This window comes from Ambystoma mexicanum, chromosome 3q (assembly GCF_040938575.1).
Source record: "Ambystoma mexicanum isolate Mex_15411 chromosome 3q, UKY_AmexF1_1, whole genome shotgun sequence".
Lineage (NCBI taxonomy): Eukaryota > Metazoa > Chordata > Amphibia > Caudata > Ambystomatidae > Ambystoma > Ambystoma mexicanum.
This window is the reverse complement of record NC_090926.1, coordinates 135067909-135088365: the sequence shown is the minus strand read 5'-3', so window position 1 is coordinate 135088365 and position 20457 is coordinate 135067909. Positions and strand designations below refer to the sequence as shown.

The 20457-nt window shown below is 40.8% G+C and overlaps 1 protein-coding gene and 1 long non-coding RNA gene across 3 annotated transcripts in view; one reads left to right on the top strand and one right to left on the bottom strand.

Annotated features, from left to right (window-relative positions):
• Positions 1 to 14141, bottom strand: part of AAAS (aladin WD repeat nucleoporin) — a 730668-nt gene extending 716527 nt beyond the window's left edge. The window contains exon 1 of the mRNA XM_069653320.1: positions 13932 to 14141. The gene's annotated coding sequence lies outside the window, so the exon portion shown is untranslated. The remainder of the gene's footprint in view (positions 1 to 13931) is intronic.
• An 85-nt stretch (positions 14142 to 14226) lies between these two features.
• LOC138582222 (uncharacterized) lies at positions 14227 to 15738 on the top strand. 2 transcript variants are annotated; one of them, XR_011304985.1, is made up of 5 exons: positions 14227 to 14312; positions 14485 to 14634; positions 14755 to 14865; positions 14996 to 15094; positions 15539 to 15738. It is a non-coding gene; the product is annotated as an uncharacterized lncRNA (long non-coding RNA). The 2 variants fall into 2 exon arrangements; XR_011304984.1 differs by lacking the exon at positions 14485 to 14634.
• The last annotated feature ends 4719 nt before the right edge of the window (positions 15739 to 20457 follow it).

Here is a 20457-nt window from a genome sequence, read left to right as displayed (position 1 = left end):
TATTTAACTTGTGTAGTAGCCACACAATTTTATGGGAAAACTCATGCTGACAACTTCGCAATTTCAACAAACCAGAAATAATCCATTTATCTTTACTATTTAATTGATGTCGCCAAGGTTGAGCTTAGGCTGGCTACAAACAAGAATTTTCGAATTATTTCTTCAAAAGCCCCCCAGGCTGACACCAATAACAGTATACCAAAAATATGGAAGAAGCTTTCAATATAAGAGATGCACAAGCAGAGGAACTATTCTTGAGACACCGGCGAACAAACACATCCAACTCATCACAAAGAAATAACTACTCCTTGAGATATCTTTTTGAACAGCTTGAGAATCTAAGTAAACAGGAATTAAACAAATGGTGGGAAATTAAAACGCTCAAGATGTATTTGGAAGTTAATCGCATCCCGATAGGATTACGCATTTGCATCTTTCCACCATTTGAAGAAGAAGAAATACTAGCATTTGAAGATTGGGTGAATTTATTGAACAATACATCTAAAGAGATGATGATAAGATTAATCAATCAAGCGGCTCAGACACATGAAAAAATTATGAAAGACATAGATGACACAAAAGAGGCAATTAAAGCATTGGAATGCCCAGAGATTACTTTTAAAAATTACCAGATAATGGATGACCTCCTAGCCAACTATGAAAAAGACTTGAAAATCAAAAAGCAAAGAACTTTTATTAGCGATGAGGATGACTACATTAACAACAGAATCTTTACCTTTCACAGAAAATACGACATCAATCCAAAACAACAATTTAGACCCAAAGGGAGTAAAAGTTAAGATTCGGCTACAAAAAGCAATTTGTCTACTCCATCATCCTCTGATATTGAAACTGCAAGCGATAAAGAGATATTGGAAATAGAACCAGCAATGACAGCTCCAGCCTCGAGCATTCCACCAACCTCAGATATTAATCCAAATTTAAAATAAAAAAAATGTTCTTTTTTGGAAGAGGTTTTAAGACACAGAAAAAGCTCGAGGACCAACAATCCCACCTATCGGGGAGCATCACCCAATCCAAATCCACCTACAAGTACCTCACAGCCAAACGCCTTAGAGGTAAGAGAGGAGGAAGCAAAATGCGCTCTAAAAAACCAAGGAGTAGAAACAAGAGCACAGAAGCAAGGGAAGAGAAGATTAATTTAATTGTTAACCTCTTAGATCATAATGTCACACCGGCATTAACAACAGCCCTCAGTAAAGGACTGTCTTTTTGTCCAACATATCAAGGAGACTATTTCCAGACTCAACTTGATCTTTTTCGATTTTGTAGAAAACTGAAACTCAAAAAATACTTTGGGGAAATTACATTTAGAAAAAAACAAGAAGTGATAGCATCCCCTTCTAGACTCACTGAAAAAATGGTGGATGACACTTTAGATTTGCTAAACATGAAGGAAGAGCATTCTTACACGAAAGACATCTTTCTGGAAGAACTAGGAATATTCACAGACCTTTCAGAAGAAACTAAACTCAAACCGAAATCAACCTTTATTCCAATTCTCTCCTCAGATAACGTGATTGACGTTTTTCAAAAAACAGTGAGCAACAAACTACCGAAGGATTATCTCAACAATAAATATACCAGATCAAACAACAATTTAACCAAGGAAGAAAGACTTGCCTTAAGAAATCTAGCTAAGGATACATCTGTAATAACGAAGGCTGCAGACAAAGGTGGTAAAATTGTTCTATTTAACAGAATGGACTACATCAGGGAAGGATTGAAGCATCTCAACATGAAAGAATGCTATGAAGTATTAGTCCAAAACCCTCTACCTGAATTAGAACTTGAGTGGAATGACAAAATCAAAAATTGGTTTGATCAAAATCTTCTAACCGAAAAAGAATACCAATGTCTTCTCTGTAAAAATACAATACTTGGAACAATGTATTTCTTGCCTAAAGTGCACAAGGCATTCAAAGACTTTCCATCATTGCATCCAATAATAAATGGGATTGGCTCAATAACTGAAAATATTTCACAACACATAGATACCCATCTTCAATCACTGACAGCAAATCTTCATCCTTTGTTGAAGATTCTAAACATATAATTCAGCAATTGAATCAAATACCGTGGGACAACAATTACCTATTTGTAACACTAGATGCAGTTGAACTATATACTAGCATTAAGCACAACAAAGGTCTGGAAAGCACAATGTATTTCTTGAAAACAAGATCAGTCTCCTTCCTACAGCAAAACTTAATGATCATTGAAATGTTAGATTTTTGTCTTCATCATAATATCTTCATTTTTGACAATGTTTTATATAAACAACTGCAGGGAACTGCTATGGGGTCTAAATTTGCCCCTCCCTATGCCAACCTACTCATGGGATTTTTTGAGTTACACATGCCTGGAAACACCCCAGTTTCTCCAACAACATACGTTTCTGGGGTCGTTTCATTGATGACATTTTTATTATTTGGGAAGGAGACCTCAAGCAACTTGAAACTTATGTTATGTACTTAAACAACAATACTTTCAATTTATCATTTACAAAAACAGCCAGCCCAACGAACATTGAGTTTTTAGATTTGCAATTGTTTGTGGAGAATGACCAGATCCAATTCAAACTATCCACAAAACCATCAGCTGGAAACAGTCTCCTTTTTGCTACATCCCACCATCCAAAGCACACGATCTACAACATTCCGTATGGGGAGATCCTAAGGATTAAAAGAAATTGTATCACTCAACTCACCTTTCAAGAAAATTTGAAAAAAACAGTCACAAAATTCAAACAGATAGTTTTACAAAGGTAGCGGGCGCCCCTCTCTCGCAAGAACAGACATGATAACCTGTTCAGTGGTTATTAACCACTTGAGAGTTCGCAGCCACTGCTTTTACTCACTGTGCCTTTCACAGATGGGAAATATCCATTTGCATATCAGTCTTTGTCCTGCCCAGGGGCAGTCCAGCACCGAAATACAATGGCAATTCCAATCTGAACGAGAGTACCACCAGCAACCCCATACACGTGTTTCACCCTTGTTGGGGATCATCAGTGAGGTGAAGCTGATGCCCTCTAAGCACAGTGAGAGGGAGACCACGTCTGGTTGCCCCCAGGAGACCTAGGGTTACCAATCCCAGGTTCCTTAACAAATAGTTTTACAAAGGTAGCGGGCGCCCCTCTCTCGCAAGAACAGACATGATAACCTGTTCAGTGGTTATTAACCACTTGAGAGTTCGCAGCCACTGCTTTTATTCACTGTGCCTTTCACAGATGGGAAATATCCATTTGCATATCAGTCTTTGTCCTGCCCAGGGGCAGTCCAGCACCGAAATACAATGGCAATTCCAATCTGAACGAGAGTACCACCAGCAACCCCATACACGTGTTTCACCCTTGTTGGGGATCATCAGTGAGGTGAAGCTGATGCCTCTCTAAGCACAGTGAGAGGGAGACCACGTCTGGTTGCCCCCAGGAGACCTAGGGTTACCAATCCCAGGTTCCTTAACAAATAGTTTTACAAAGGTAGCGGGCGCCCCTCTCTCGCAAGAACAGACATGATAACCTGTTCAGTGGTTATTAACCACTTGAGAGTTCGCAGCCACTGCTTTTACTCACTGTGCCTTTCACAGATGGGAAATATCCATTTGCATATCAGTCTTTGTCCTGCCCAGGGGCAGTCCAGCACCGAAATACAATGGCAATTCCAATCTGAACGAGAGTACCACCAGCAACCCCATACACGTGTTTCACCCTTGTTGGGGATCATCAGTGAGGTGAAGCTGATGCCTCTCTAAGCACAGTGAGAGGGATATGGATCTAACAACATCAAAACTGCTATCAACAAAGCCAGAGAAATCCCTAGAGAAACTCTGTTAATTGACAAACCTAAGAATGGATCACTGGAACATAAGATTCAGTTTATCACGAATAACAGTACTGAAGCGAAACGAATAAAACACATTCTATCTGAATATTGGAATATCTTACTCACCGATTCAAGCCTGCAAAAGCATTTAGACAATTTGCCTAATATTTGTTTTTTCGAGGGGCGACAACAATCAGGAACCTAATTAGCCGAAGTTTTCTAAGCCCGATTCCGACGATCAAAAAAGCATTGTTTCAGACCGACATCAGGGGTACACACAAATGTGGACACTGTAAGTTATGTCCACTTTTGCACCAAGGAAAGAAAGAAATTCACTTACCGAATGGTAAATTAAAGCAAATCAACCAATTGATTAATTGTAACTCAACCTTTGTGATTTATGGTATTGAATGCATTTGCAAAAACATTTACATTGGGAGTACTATACGAAAATTAAAGGTGAGAGTTTTTTAACATATCAGAGCCATAAAACACTAGGACCTTAGATCACCCCTGTCTGTTCACATCATCAATGCGCATCCTGACTTTGACACTTCACTTCTTAAAATCTTTGGTTTGGAGAAAATGTCCTCCCACCCAAGGGGAAAAAAACAAGGAGGAAACATTACGTAAACATGAGAGTAAATGGATTTGCATATTGGATGTATGTGCTTCTGGATTGAACTGTGATTCAGAAATGTACAATTGGTTATAAAACACTGTCTGAATGTTTCATAATATTCAGAGGATTGTATATATTGGTATTTAACATGTATTATCTACTTAACATCTCTCTGCTCCTATCTCTGTCTTTTTCTTTCTATACTAGTAGACAAAGGTACTCCCTGGCCCTCATTTCTGCCCCCCTTTTTTTCTCTACATCTTTTTTGTGCACATACTGGGGCATATATCTTGTCCTTTAAGGCCAGCCATTAGATATAGGATCAATCACTTTGACCCCCTATAGATCAGCCAGCAACAGTAATTCAGATTTCACAGTCTGAATTATCAAGTTAAAAACCACATCAGTATCACAAAATACTAAGTTTATCTGATGGAATGACGCCGCTTTAGCTTACTATAGGACTTATTACTCCAAGATGGCCGCCGGGCCAACTTAAGCACCCTTAACATTTAGTTTACATAATAGACTTGATTACATAGTCTGAATTTTTAGCATAACTACAACAATAATATAAAGTTTAGCTGATGGTATGATGCCGGTATAGCTAACTATAGGACTTATTACTCCAAGATGGCCGCCGGGAGCTTTGCAGGTGTGCCGGCGTGATGACGTCATCACGCCGTGCTTAGTAACGTTGGGCGCGGCATGGTGGCGTCATCGCGGCGGCCTGCACGCTATAAATAGCGCATTTTGTCAATGCAGCTATGCGAAAGCACCCGAGGAGTATACACGGCTTACCAAAGCCATACTTAGCAACCTTTGAAGAACAAGCAAGCTTAAACCAGGGTAAGATGCAACTGGACCATTACTTATTTACCTACTTGAATAATAGCCTTTTAAAAAACTTAGTTAACTCAACTTTCATTTTCTCCTAAAGCCAAAGCATTAAATGAAAATATATTTTTTTTTTGCCTCCATTTCTCTTCCCCCCAGCTATTTGAAAATGACTATTGAAACCAGTATAATTATAAGGGACCAGTATATGAACTCCTGGTTAAGGATACTAAAATAAGTAAATCAGAAGCAACCGGTCACATCAAGTGGGTGAGTCATTACTATCCTAAACATTTAAACACATCAAATATAAAAGTAATTTCACCTTTTTATATAGAAACAGATCAGGGAAACATCAATTTGATACATATTTCTTCTTTTTCTCTCTTTTTTTTACCTTTCTTTTCAGAGACCAATTTCATTTATGTGCTTTTCTCCTTATGAACCATTGCAACTGGCAATGCGGAAACACGTGTTGAGGTTTTCATAATTGAAGAAAAGTGATCTAAGTTATAATTTTGACCCATGTGCAAGAAAACAATGTGTGTGAAGATAACACTATGCCAATAAACTGGATTTGACTCACTGAACAGAAACTAACTTTTTGACTATTCAAGGAGCTGGCGCATTTGAGTGACTTTTTCCCATATAACAACCATTTAATGTATTTAACTTGTGTAGTAGCCACACAATTTTATGGGAAAACTCATGCTGACAACTTCGCAATTTCAACAAACCAGAAATAATCCATTTATCTTTACTATTTCATTGATGTCGCCAAGGTTGAGCTTAGGCTGGCTACAAACAAGAATTTTCAAACTTTTACAACATCATAAAACATTTAATACATCAAAACACTCTCTTTACTAATTTCATTTTCTTAAAGCATATTTTAAAACAATTTACATTTGAAAATGAGTGTATGTGTTTTTCACATTTTTATAACATCTGTAGTGATTCCTTTTTCATTATTAATCGAAGTAGTGGAAAGCATAATACATTTTATCATATATCTTACACAAGTTTCAATAGCTTCATAATTTTTCACTTCATTTCTAAGACAACCCCTCTATTTTTCAGTGAGCTTGTAGATCCTGCGATCATATAGGATCATTTCACTTATTAGAGTGATGACTGTTTACCTTTGATTCCCCGTTGATTCACGGGTGTTTAATAGTTGATCTATATGTACAGCATCCTTTTTTCTAACTCATACACCAACAGAATAAGGAATTTCGTTAAAGACAATATAGTTTTGATAGAGTTGCCCCACATCATGTTCTTCCAACACCATTCCCTTGCACTTAGGGTGTTCCACATTTTTCCTAAGCCTATGATGAGCTGCCGTGCAGATTCAAAATGGCCACAATAAATGACCAAGTGTTTCAATGACTCTGTTTGTGACTGGACTTTGCAAAAGCGACAAGAGGATTGTGTGATGATTCCAGCTCTTTGATTCCATCTTGAGGTGTTTTCCAGGGTGTGCAACTGATTCAGCTTAAATCTCATGTATAACTCTCTAAGTTTATTACATGGGAATTTCATTAAGTACATTTTACGAGGGATTCTTGAAGTTGAATAACGATTTACCTCATAATAATAAGTCTTGGTATTCATCATATTTAACGTTTTGGTCCAATGCAATTCAAATAGGCACTTTTTTACATGCATCACCCTAAATTCAAGATCCTCGGTGTTAAAGCCATTTCATTCAGTAGAATTCCCATTTCTTGATAGAATTTCATAACAGATGGAGGTTTAGATTCTGTAATCATCACTCTAAAGTCCTCATATATTGAGTTTTTTTGGCAGATATATCATCCTTGATAAATTCAACAGTTGACGCCATTGAAATCTTGCAGATAATGCTGTTAGGCCCAATTCCTGCCGCAGCACACAATTTGGTATAGATTGGGCCAGTCGCAAAGTACACTTCCATGTTTTTCCCTGTATTTGATATAGGATGTCATAGATGTCCAATAAACACAAATCAAGCCCATACAATAAAGCTGGTTCTACTTTGAGCATGTAAAATTCTATGAGAGGACACATCGAAAACTTGCAGTAACTCACATATATTATCTTCATTTGCGTCAGTAAGGTGGACATCTTACTATTCAGACCCTCCTTCCATCTTAATTTCGAGTTGGTATCAGTTATTTTGTAACCCAGATATTTTAAGGAGAACTCTACTGGAATTGTCATGGAGTCAATAGTCAATTTCATTGTCTTTGGCTTCCTTTTCAGGTTTTTGAATATCATAATTTTAGATTTATTTACATTGCATTGCAGATTATGTCTATAAAGGAAGTCTTAAAATATAGTTAACTTCAATTGTAGGCCATATGGTGTTCTATCGAAAATGAGAATATCATCAGCAAAGGCCAGCCATTGTATTTTTAGGTGGCCAAGTCTTGCAGGATATGATATCGCCTTCATCCATATTTCATCGATGTCACAGAGGTAGAAGTTAAACAGGGTTGCCGCTAAGTTGCAGCCCTGCTTAACCCCGACCTCCGTTGGTATCGGCCCCATTTTTGCTCCTGTGGTACTGGTTCTCACCAGGTATGATGTATTACGGTGAAGCCCAGAGATCAAAGTCAATATATAGGCTGGAATGCCCTTCAGCGCCATTTTTTCCCAAAGTATCGATCTTATCACACAATCAAACGCCGCCGATAAGTCCACCGAGGCCATGTATAATGGCCCTGAATTAGGAATTTTAGATTGTGCCAGTAAGTGTGCTAGTAGTGATGCGTTCAGGGCAGTGCCTATATGGGCTCGAAAACCAATTTGAAATCGTAAAAATATTTTTGCTTCACTGATAATGGTGTGTAGTTCTTGCAAGATTAGTATTGCAAACACTTTTGCACTCGCATCAATAAGTGCAATAGGTCTATAATTTAGAGGATCTGTTGGAATTCCTTTTTTGTGGATAGGTACAATTATAGCCTTTAACCATGATTGAGGAGTAGCTTGATTTCTAATAATCTGTTGAATTTGAACATAGATAATGTTTGCCCACAGAATGGGGTGTCTTTTAATCGCACATGGCGGAATACAATCCGGTCCAGGTGTTTTTGAGTTGTTAAGTTTCTTAATAGCTGTTAGAATTTCTGATAAGTTCGAGCATGTGAACGATCCCAATGTAGTGGGTGGCTTGTTTGTTTGTGTACTTACAAACCGTTCCGGCAAGCAAACTTTTTGTTTATAGAAATTATACCATTCGTCCTCTGATATATTAGATGTTTGTTGCCATTTCTTTTTGTTTTTATCATCACGCAAAATAGCCCAGGTGGAGCGCCTATCGTTGCGGCACAAGCTTAACATAACCGCCTGATTGACAGCATGAAATTGGTGCATTTTATAGTTTTTGCACCTATTTCTATAACAATTGCATATGCGTCTTTTATTTATTTAAAAATTCTTCATCAGTCAATTGTAGAGATTTCAATTTTCTAATTTCCAAGTTTTTTGTTCTTTTGGCCAATTGAATTTCTCTACTAAAAGTCACTGAGCTGTTATTCTTTAACTTTGTTGTTTTTTTGTCTAATAATGAGTTTTGTAATTGCCCCCTTAATCGAGTTCAAGTATAATTCCAACCTTAGTTGTAAGTTGGTTCAAATATTGTCGGCAGCTACATGTCTTTGTATATCCTCTTCAATTAGCGAGTTTAGAGTGTCACAAATATACGCACTCCACCTTAAAGAGGCCCTGGCCTCTCATTTGTTATTAAAACCTGCAAGGGGTCAATATCTAACCTTACCCCTTTTTGTTCCTTCGTTAACTGCAACATCTTATGATCGCTAAGGCCTGGCTCCGTGATTACAACATCATTACATTTGCGACATATGCCTGCAGAAACAGCAAAGTAATCAATCACAGAGTTACTGCAGTTACGAGACCAGGTAGCCATTACCTTCTCAATTTTAAACAGTACAAAGAATATCTCCCAATTTGTTAGAAAAGAATACCATGCATCCCCACGTATGGTCGCTATTGTTTTTTTGTAATTGTTAATTTTCACTGAGATTGGCTGTAAGTGTATAATGCAATCTGCGTTAAAGTCACCTCCTATAATCACATTAGATTGTGGCCATTGTAGAAAAACATCCTCGAATAAGGCCACTAAGTTCTCCATGATCTGGTCTAGTTTAACAATAATTGGATTATGATATAGGGAGATGACCAGGTACCATTGTTTTTCCTTGGTCCCTATTTCGATCAAAACTGCCACAAATGATTGATCCCTATAGGTTTTAATAATCTCATATCCTAACTCGTTATTTAAAAAAATAGCGATTCCCCCCGCAGGCCTTCCTTGTATTCCCTGCGTTGCTCCCATTTGAACGGACTTGAAGCCGTTTATCTGAATTGTAACCGAGCTCATGGTTTCCTGTGAAAGGATAATATCTACATTTTCCTGGGAATTCGTTGTACTTGCCCAGAGTAATACATTTTTGGTACCACAGGAATTCCATGAGATCACTCTAAGTGATGTATTTAACTGTTAGGTGTTTGATTAATATTTGGGTTCTTTCGAAGATGTCAGTAACGCAGAAAACCAAGACCAATCCTTACTAGTTGCGGACATAGCCGCCAGTTGCGCTAAGACCGCCGTTTCAGATAAATTAATATCTTTATGTTGTGCACTGGGATTAACTTGGGCTGCTATGGTCGGGAGAGGTTTCTCATTAAATTCAATCGCTTCCTTGGTTGATTGTAGAAAGTGCGGCTCCAGTCCTATCATTTTTAGTTCTCTTCTATACTTCCACAACAATTCGGCGATGATGGTGGATTGTACTTGGAATACCATCCTATAGTTTTTAATAGGCGGAAGCGTGATCCACTCAATATCTCTGGATGATAAAGTGCTCAGTGCGGGAATTTTTGGTAATGCTTGTAGCATGAATGACCGATTTAAGCTCTTTTGTTGATTGATGTCAGGGGAACTAATCCATCCTATAATACACGACACCAGAGGAGTGGGTTGTACGTACTCATCCTCTTTGGCCCCTTCATAGGTGTATTTTCTTCTTTCTATACCTTCATTTTCCTCATCAAGTTCCTGCTCTTCAGAGTCACAGATCTCTTTCTCGTACAATGCTATATTGGGCAAAGACAAGAGCTGTTCGCCTTCCAAGCGATGTTTTTTGTTGTATTTAGCATCCTCATTGGATGTTGATTCCCACATTTCTTGTGTTATTTGTTCATCCACTGAATCTTCCTTTTTCTCAGTGTTACATTTGCCAGCTATTTTTATTTCATGACCATGTGAGTTAGGCATTTTGTCTCCCTCATTTTCCCCTATGATTTTTCCCATATTGGATTTTTTATTTGGAGTGGGTTTATAGAAGGTGGATGGTAATACTGTTGAGTCACCGTTAGGGATGATGCAAATTCGTTTTGTTTTTCCTCAATCATTTGAGCCCTCTCTTTTGCTGAGACATCATCCGCAGTCTCTTTTTTTTGAGGGTTTGATTTGCCAATTGGAATATCACCCCCCTTTTACTCTCCATTGAGAGTTCCTCCACGTTAATTCCCAGGTCGGATGTTTCCTGGACATTGGTACTTTTAGTTTTTTCTTTATTAGTTCCTTCCATTTTTTTACATTTTTTTGTCTTTTTTTGTTCTTTTTTATTATTATTAGCTAATATCGGCTTTTTATTTGTCTCACCTTCGCCAGCCTTGCGTAGTTGAGTTCTTTTCAAGGCTCAAATGTAAGATCTTTTTTCTTTTCTGGAGCTTAAATGTTTGCCATGAGGAATTTTTAGCGTGGCATCTTCAATGGAGTCGGTATCATCTACCTCCGCCTTTTGCTTCTTTTCCTCGTTAATTAGTTCTATCAGAACTGAAGGACTGTCCGGCGAAGTTGGGCTCCCTGCGTGAGTAGGTGCGACCTCTTTACGAGCCTCATCTACTATTTCCTCTTCATTCAACTGGTTAAAAAACATCAGTTGCTCAATTTTCTCTGAATGGGCTGTAATCATCTGACATAATTGTGCGTGTGAGAAAATTTTAATTGTATCATCGGTATTATTTGTATTTACAATTTGTGCAAAGGATTGTGGAAATGTATAGATTGATGGACCTTCTGTATGATATTCCTTGTGAAGTGGGGCCTCTTCTAAGTATTGTTCCTTGGTCACTAGATCAGAGGCCGTTTGGGTCGCAATAGATTTGTTAGTCGTGACCATTAATTTTGGGGATTTTACTCCCCCTATCTGCTTGTAATTTTATGCAAATATATAACCCTCTAGTTTGTTTAGCTTTTCCAAAATATGTGCTAGAGTGGTTTTGGTGTCCCTTAACTCAAAATGTGTATAATAATGTCCTTTATCGAGTAAATTTAAGATTCTAGAGATGACTGGATAGTTGGATTCCAGTGTCTGCATCTCTTCTACTGGGGACATAAGTGGCATAGGGGACGTGGAATTCTGTGATGATATTGTTGGTGGCATCCCTAATCCATCTTCTGTGGATGTCTCCTCATAGGCCAGGTGTTTACTGGGGATGTTAGAAGCAACCTCCCCAAACTCAGCTGCATATTCCTCGTCATCTTTGTCATTATCAGTGGGCAGTGAGGGCTGCTTGTGCATGGATCTATGTAAATGTATTTTGGCTGCTCTCCCTGCGGGAGCAGTCACAGTAGTTGATGGGCCCTCTGAGAGCTCTATTCGCTTTTCCAACACATTACGTACCTCAGGTGCTATCATAGAAACATCAGCTGCATCATTATCCTCATAGTTTGATGAAGGAATTATTGCATCAATCTCTCTCATACTTAGAAAACTATTTCTTGAGGTTCCTATAGACCCCTTCTCATACTCAAGTACCGGATTTTGGCTAAAAGGTAGTGGAGGGATCTTCATGGAGGCTTTCATATAGGCGAAGGACACCTCGTGGCAAATTGTGGGCTCTTCAATCACTTTTTCGTTTAGGGCTCGCAGGTCGCTGCACTCAATTTTAGCTTTTTTTTTATCCGTGTTTGCCATAACGGCAGATGTGCTTTTTGAATTTGCTAATTGAGTCATACCATGAAGCGTACTTTGACGCTGCTTGAATGAAGGCTGCCCCTCTTTGTGCCCGCTACGTAGGCGAGCTATCATACTTTGATAAAGTTTATTTCAATTGGCTTTTGCCCTCAATACACAATTTTGTAATTACAACTTAACACACCATCCAGCTTAAAGTGTTCTTACATCTGTTTTTCACCGTGCTCGTATTTGTCCTCCCCCTTGTGAGGGAGGACTTACAACAGTTGTGTGTTTCACACAATACCCCCTCCTCCCTACTCACCTGCACAGCCTAACAGCCCAACAGCCACTTCTGAGGCACTTCTAATGCACACGCGCGATACACGCGCACACCACAATTATAGTTTGTTACATTGCTGCGTGGGCGGGCTGTGCAGGAGGAGTTCGGCAGCGGTGGGGAGGCGGAGCTGAAAATAGAAAGTGCATAGCTATAATGTGACTATTCAAGTGAACTAGGAGAGTTAGAGATACCGCAGCGAAGCCGCGGCTTGAAGAGTTACAAATGACATTAAAGTCAATCAACAATAAGTCCAGTGCATAAGCAGGTATTTACTAGTGTCTGTCCCAGTTACGGCAACGCTGGTTGAATACGCTTCCTCCTGCCGGCGGAGCCCTTTTCCTGGATAGAGGTTGGAGCGGAGACAAAACGTGCAGTGTACTCAGCCCAAGAGCCACTTCTGAGGCACTTCCGATGCGCACGCGCAATGCGCGCGCACACCACAATTATAGTTTGTTACGTTGCTGCGTGGGCGGGCCGTGCAGGAGGAGTTCGGCAGCGGAAGCTAGACGGAGTTGAGTGTCTGTCCCAGTTATGGCAACGCTGGTTGAATACGCTTCCTCTTGCCAACGGAGCCCTTTTCCTGGATAGAGGTTGGAGCGGAGACAAAACGTGCAGTCTGCTCAGCCCAACAGCCACTTCTGAGGCACTTCCGATGCACCTCAGAAAATATATTTTTTACGCACTTACTATTCCCCTGTAGACTACTATCGTCTCTGAATTTCAAGGGCTCTGAGCGACTGGTGTTTTTTTGGTTCTATGTCGTTTCATCGTCAGGCATTTTAAAGCCGGCAATTTAAACGTGTTTGACAGTTCATTCAATTTCTTTTTTTTTTTTTTGTGGGTGGGATTCCCCACCCAATACCCCCCCTGCACCTATTTTTACCTATACCCAACCCCCCCAACCACTTATCTGCCCATTCCCACCCCCCCTAAAAAATTAGATGAACTGTCAAACCCGTTTAAACTGCAGGCTTTGTAATGCCTGACGATGAAAGAACGTCGTACCGTTTTTCTCCCCATGCACCCACCCTCCTTGAACGGTTCGAAACACTTGCCTGTGCATAGGCGCTATATAAAAAAACAATACCATACCATACCATACCAGAAGCACCATTGAACATGACATTATAATATGTTGTCATGAGTAAGTAGAGAGCAAATAAGTTTGTGAATTACACTATTATCACATATGAAGCAACTCTATAGTTTTTTTTATCTTGGTTATCAGACAGCCACACTTGTGAAATGACATAGAACACCAAAATAGATGTTATCGCACGATGCACGAGTTCACTCCCTATCCTTACCTTTCGTGTCGGGATATGGGTTATGTTACTGTACATCACGTGTGGTGTCCTGTTGAGTTCGCTCTGCCCTTTCGTTGGGACTAGTGGTTTGCCTGCGCTTCACTGTGCACCGGTGCGGCTGGGTTTGCAGCCGAAGCCACGTCTAATGACTTCGGAGGAACTATGCCATATTCTATATTGCGGTCACATGCTGTGGCGCACGCTACGGACGAAACGCTATACATAGATTGGCTACGAACGTACTGTCTCGGACGTCATAAACGCCATCTATAGCGTAGGATGAACGTACGCGTTCACATATCCAGGAGGCAGACCCTGTAATAGACGAAGTTTGCGTTCGGGACTACGGTGGTGACACTCGGCAAGACATCGACTGAGTAGGTAAGTCGTAACCCTTACGCCCTATGGATCTGATTACCCGTGGACCTCCGAATAACCACAGTTACTCATGCAATATTGAGTACTATCTCTAACTTGTGTTTAGTTTATGCCTTTCTGAGGGGAGACAAATAGTCACGTCTTATACAGCAATATGTTATGTCTCTCCCTATAGACTCTGCTTAACAACTGTTTTACCAGGAGAGAGCTAGTTTGTGACCTCTAAAGTAAAATTTGAGCAACGCAATCTGTTGGGACGCTGCCTTTTGCCAATTGGGTTTGGAGACCGGACAATTGAAAGCCAAAGATAATTAGTATCTTTTGGGTAAGCCTGAATACGCGCTAATGCTCAGATACATATGCTATACTACCACTACTATCTATAGCTTCACGTTGGGCATGTTTATGACTGACATGGTTTATCGTCATACGGTACTCTTTTCAGATTGGAATTAGAACATGCTGCACGCCTGTCAGATGTGAGATGACCATATGAAGTGTGGCTCCATAAGAAACAATGCCACCCTTTGAGAGTTAACAACGCTCCATCAGACAGGTATTAAGACACAGCCTCCTCGGCTGTGAACCAATATCGAAAATATTTCACCCTTAGGGTGATTAATGACCCTATCCATTACAACTTAATTATCCTGTGGTGTGTGACCTTCAACCATCTCTCCTGATAGGCCCTGTCTGTTTTTTGAAAGAGGAGACTACGACCTATCGTGATGGACAAAATGGTGTAACAAGACCAACAATGTCGTACGATTTGGACAGCCATTAAGGTAATTCCTCCTTACCCTATACTTTGTACAGTAAATCCCTGACGAAGATTGCCTTCTTGAGATGGAAATACCGTGCCCTATGAGACTTGAATGAGAATCTTTAGCCGATTGCCTGTGCCTTATCTCCCGTATAGTGTAATGCTGTTCTCCTTTCCGATTTCCCAAAGGAGGGATGTTGCTGTCCTCATATCTCTTTCATTTGTGTGAAGTGTTTAAGTCCAGCATATTATATCTCAAACCATGGTCCTTTATTATTATTCTGATTCTTACGGGTGGAGTGGATTCGAGTAACCAATGCCATTTGAAACTGTCCCGGTCTAGCTAATTGTAAGCTCTTTCGTATCTGGGACTCCATACCTTGTGTTTCCAGAGTGTAGTTATATATATGTAATATAATTTCGACAACTGATATTTACCCTCCATTTCTGTACCGCTTTCTTGTAGGGGAAGCTATCTCCTGGAGTCCTCTCTCCATAATTCCATGAAACTAAAGATTGGAATCATTCAGAACTCAACCAATTTACTTGGGCTTTGATTAGACCTAACGAGCGCAAAAGTATCAAGTCACTGCTGCTGTGCAACAACTCCAATTACAAGTGTGCCCCTGATGAATTTCCAAGGATTAACCCCCTTAAAGGATTATGAAAGAAAAATGTTGGGCTTTTTTAACCATTGTTTGAATGTCTTATGTGTGAATGAATGAGTATGAATATATGAGCAAATGTTAGGTATGAATGACTATTAGTGGAAGTGTGATTAACTGAAGTATGATTATGTGATGTTGCACTGCACAAGCCACTTTACCATCGAGGCCCCCATTCTGGGATTTACCTTTGGAATTGTTTTGCACACATTTTTGCAGTGATGCTCTTTCTAGTATTTTACTAGCCTTCTTTTGATTATTTCTGTTTGAAGGAATTTGAACTTTTTAGGTGTTTAATTTGTGAAATGCATTTTTGTATAATACCAATTAAAATATGTAAATGTTTTAGACTTATTAATAATGTCTCCCTTCATTATTGAATGATCAGATATGGTCTGAGGACATAAGGTAGTCCTTCCCGTTACTCCAAGAAAGCGGCAAATTCGGAGTCACAAGCTCTACTGTTCTTGTTTTTAAGGGTTAAGCCCTTTATTTGAGGGTCTGCTTGTGACTCCATATTTTCCCTTAACCTCTCTGTGTTATGATGCAACTCTATAGCCAAAAAACCATGAGAAAGTATTTTTCTGATAATAGCATATAACAACATAAGCTATAAACTGAATCAGTTACAGGTTTTCCAGAAAAGACACAGCAAGTTTTGTCCAGGATCACACCCTTTGGTTAGGAGGCAAAAACAGGATGTGGGCAAATTTAGCAGGGGGTCACATATCTTTCCTGGTTTAGGTAATATACATTTCTAATCACCCCATTCACACTTCTTAAGGGAAAAAGGTCCTAATAATAGCACCTCCCTCCCTCTCATCAGTGTCTAATTGCTCTTTGTCAACAGGGCATTACAATGGGAGCAAAGTGCTATGATGGTGCACAGACCCATGGGAGAGCCGTTCTGCTTGCCAGAGTTCAAGAAATCACACAGAGCAGAAAAGGCTTTCATCAGTCTGGGTAAAGCAACATCGGGACACTCAAAACCCATCAATAGGGGTAAGTCCCGCAAAATACAGGACGGATGGCCACCCACCCGCCATAGAGTCAGTTCACTCACCGTGCAATCCTCTTGGCCGTCCATAGGCGTAAATTGCGCTCTCACCCGCAAAAACGAAATCCTCTTTTTTCACCCACCTTGGTGATGCAAAAGGTTGGCATGTACAGATTAATGTTGGCATGTATGTTAATTTCTACAAACCATGTGTCAACATTTTCTTACTATACAGTGTAGAACCTTTGCTGTGTCCACCACAAACATATTCAACCAACATCTCCCATAAGCGTTTGGATTGTAGATGATTACTTACAGTAATCTTCTTGTACATGACAACATGCTCCATTCCATTCAGCAAATGATTGTCCAGTCCTGTTTTAAACTTTGGTAAATTCAGGCCTACATGTCCCAGAATTCAAAGTAAAAACCAGGATTGGTTTAGCATCTCTGGAAACGCAGGACTCAAGTCCCAAATGCAATATTAACACAGGGACTGTACTACCATCTCTCAAATGGAATTGGGCATGTTTCCATGTATGTCTTCATTATTCCTAGTCCTACTCTTCCTTATCACAATACTTTTTTCTTCTTTCCTCAGTGGGAACCTGTGCTGAGAACACTTTTACCAAATACATAGAAAGCACGAGAATCTACATTAAGCCTGTCAAAAGATCCACCCATGTCCAACATGGAACCCCCAGACGACCTGCCCATTACAATGACATGCCTCTTGTCGAACAACATAGTATCATGGCTGGAAAAGCAACACATGTCTCTTTATAAGCATTGGTGATTGTCTAGAAAATCCCCCTAGTTATGGAAACAACGGAGACCTTTTTACAACCCCAGCTGCTCCTAAAGTCACAAAAATATTATTCGAAATTCTCAGAGAGGATATTTTTCCAGGTAGGTCAATGCCATCCTTCTTACATTTGGATGATGCCACATTTCCTCCAGTGTTGTGGGTGTTTATGGAAACAAGGCTGGCAGTACAACATGTGGAGATTGATAGAATTATAAGATAAACCTAGGAAGAAAAGAGGGGTCACATTTTAGAACATTAGCTGCTGGTAAGACTATCTGTAAAGTTGATCGGCTCAGATAATTGTCCAACTCTTTGATGTGAATTGGCTGCAGGAAGATCATAAACCTCTCTGTCCAACATCCCAATTCAAAAGAAAGTGTCGCCAGGTAATTGTATTGTAATTGCAATCGTCATTTATATACCTCCCTTTCCCCATTTGTATGGCCTTTAAGATGTGTGTGTGCATTGTGCCAGGTTAGGACTTAGGAGTGCTGGCTAGGCTCCAGTAACCAGCCCCGCTGTCAGGCATGTGGAGGGGTGCTGTGGGTGGATTAGGAAAGAGTGCTAGTGCAGGAGACTCAATGTGTGCCCAGCTAGACCAACAGTTTTTGTAGTTTGTTGCTGCATACTAATGGTAGAGGTGTTGAGGCACATCAGGGGTTTCACTGTGGATGGCTATGCAAGCTTCTAGACTGGATTTGCATAGCCATAGCTGCATTCTATAGTGCATGGATGGGGAGTCGTGCTTGCAGCCTGTTTTCGCAGACTGAAGTACCGACTGACACAGAGGAAACTTGAGACAGAGTTTATTCAACAGAAAGTAGGTTACATGCATTTAAAGGACATATGAACGAAGCTGCCTGCCCAGCTCCTTTCTCTTCTGTCTCTCTTTAATAGCCGCTCTCGCTCTCTCCCTTCTCTCGTGGAATCCCCATTCCCACGTTACACAGTTCTATGTGACACTACACAGACGTGGTGCAAGTTATACATATATTACACTCGGATGGAGTTCCTCTTCGATGTCGCTTTCCTAGATCCAAAGCAATTGGCTGGTCTCGCTAACTGTGGACTATTTACACTTGACTAGCCTGAGCATTGGAGGAGACGCCCAAGTCGTAGGTCACTGCAGCAGAAGAAGAACTACCCAGACCCGAAACATTAAATCAGCGGGGAAAATGCCCAAGTTAGAGTCAAAGCATTAAAAGGAAGGTCGGTCAGATATGAGACGCAGTAGTGAATGTAGAAACACCTAGATTTGGGAGCCCTGACTAGAGGGAGAAACGCCTAAAATGGGGACACAGCAGTAAATGCAGAAACACCTAGATTTGGGATACCTGGATAGAGGGAGAAACACCTAAAATGGGGACACAACAGAACAGTAAATGCAGAAACGCATAGGTTTGAGATACCTGGATAGAGGGAGAGATGCCTAAAATGGGGACACAACAGCAAATGCAGAAATATCTAGATTTTGGATACTTGGATAGAGGCAGAGATCAATAGTATTGTTCCCATCCCCGACGGAAAGAACCATCCAAGTGCTTCTTAGTGTATCTCTGTTCCTACCCCCACTGCTATACAAGTCTGTTCTGTGCCCAATAGCTCTAGTTGAACTGGCCCATTTCCTCACTACCACCCAGTGCGACCTATGGGTTTAGTGTTCTATGTGCTTGGGTAAGCCATTTGACAATTAGTTTGGGACCTCCAGCTGGTTGTGCAAATCAAAGCTGTCCGTCTGAATGAACATTCTGTCCCTGCATCTTTAAGTTGTCACATCCAAGGTGCATCAGATTTACCAGTGTTGTTTAGTGGCCAGATTATACCGGTTATAGAGTTGGCGGTCCGGGCATGGGCGAGCGAGGTCTCAGAGGCACGGGGTGAGGTATGTTCCCCTGTGGAGGGCGAGGAAGAGAGTGAAAGTATCTCATGGTGTGCCGCTACGAACGCTGCCGGCATCCACGGAAATTGGAATAGTAGGTGTTTGGTGGGTCTGGGCCAGTACTTGTGTGCATGGGGCAGGAGGAGAGTGCACGTTTATCACAGTGTGCCACTGCGAACGAAGCCGGCATCTGCAGTGGTTTGGAAAGTAGGTGTTTAGTTGGGTCTGGCCCAGTTTGTGTGCTCGGGCAATCCCAGTATAAAGTCAGAGAGTTTCAAGAGGAGGAAGGAAAAAGCCAGATTTTGTGGGCCTTTCTGAATGCGTGGTGATTGTCAATGCTGCAGAGTCAGAGGGGCATAGAGTTCCAGATGGTGTGAGCGTGGACGGAGAAGGAGGATCCGCCCAGTCTGGTGTAGTTATAAAGGGGGATAACTAGGAGAATGGCTGAGCCAGATCTGAGTGTCCGGGAGGGTCATGTGAGAAACCTGAGGTGTTTCTCCCATGCTATTCTCGGGGATCCGTGAATCAGGTGGCCAGGGGAGGGCCATCACTTTTGGATCCCAAAGCTGGGAGCGGGCAAGCGAGGGAGGATCTTCTGGGAAAGGGACCCCTGGAAACTGTGGGAGGAACACCCTTGAGCGAGACATGGTATCCCCCCATTCCAATACATCCCTACCCGACATCCCCTCAGTCATCATGGGATATTATCGCCCAAAACCCATTCACCCAGAACAGTACATCTTCGCCCTGCCAAAAACCCACATGGTTTTTCCATGATACCTAAGAAAAACTACAACTCCCATAATCCCTTCATCCACTATATGAACCCAAAGACCGAGACTAGGAAGATTGTCTATAATGATATGCAACGGCCCTGTCCCACTAATAATACCAAGCAGAGTCAGGCGCTCAGTCACCATCACGCTCACTCTGCCTTTAGGAAATATGTGCAGTGCCATTACATGCCGCCCCCCATTTTTAAACAATACTAGGAAGAAGAAGAGGGAAAGGGAGCTATGAAGATTACCCATAGGAG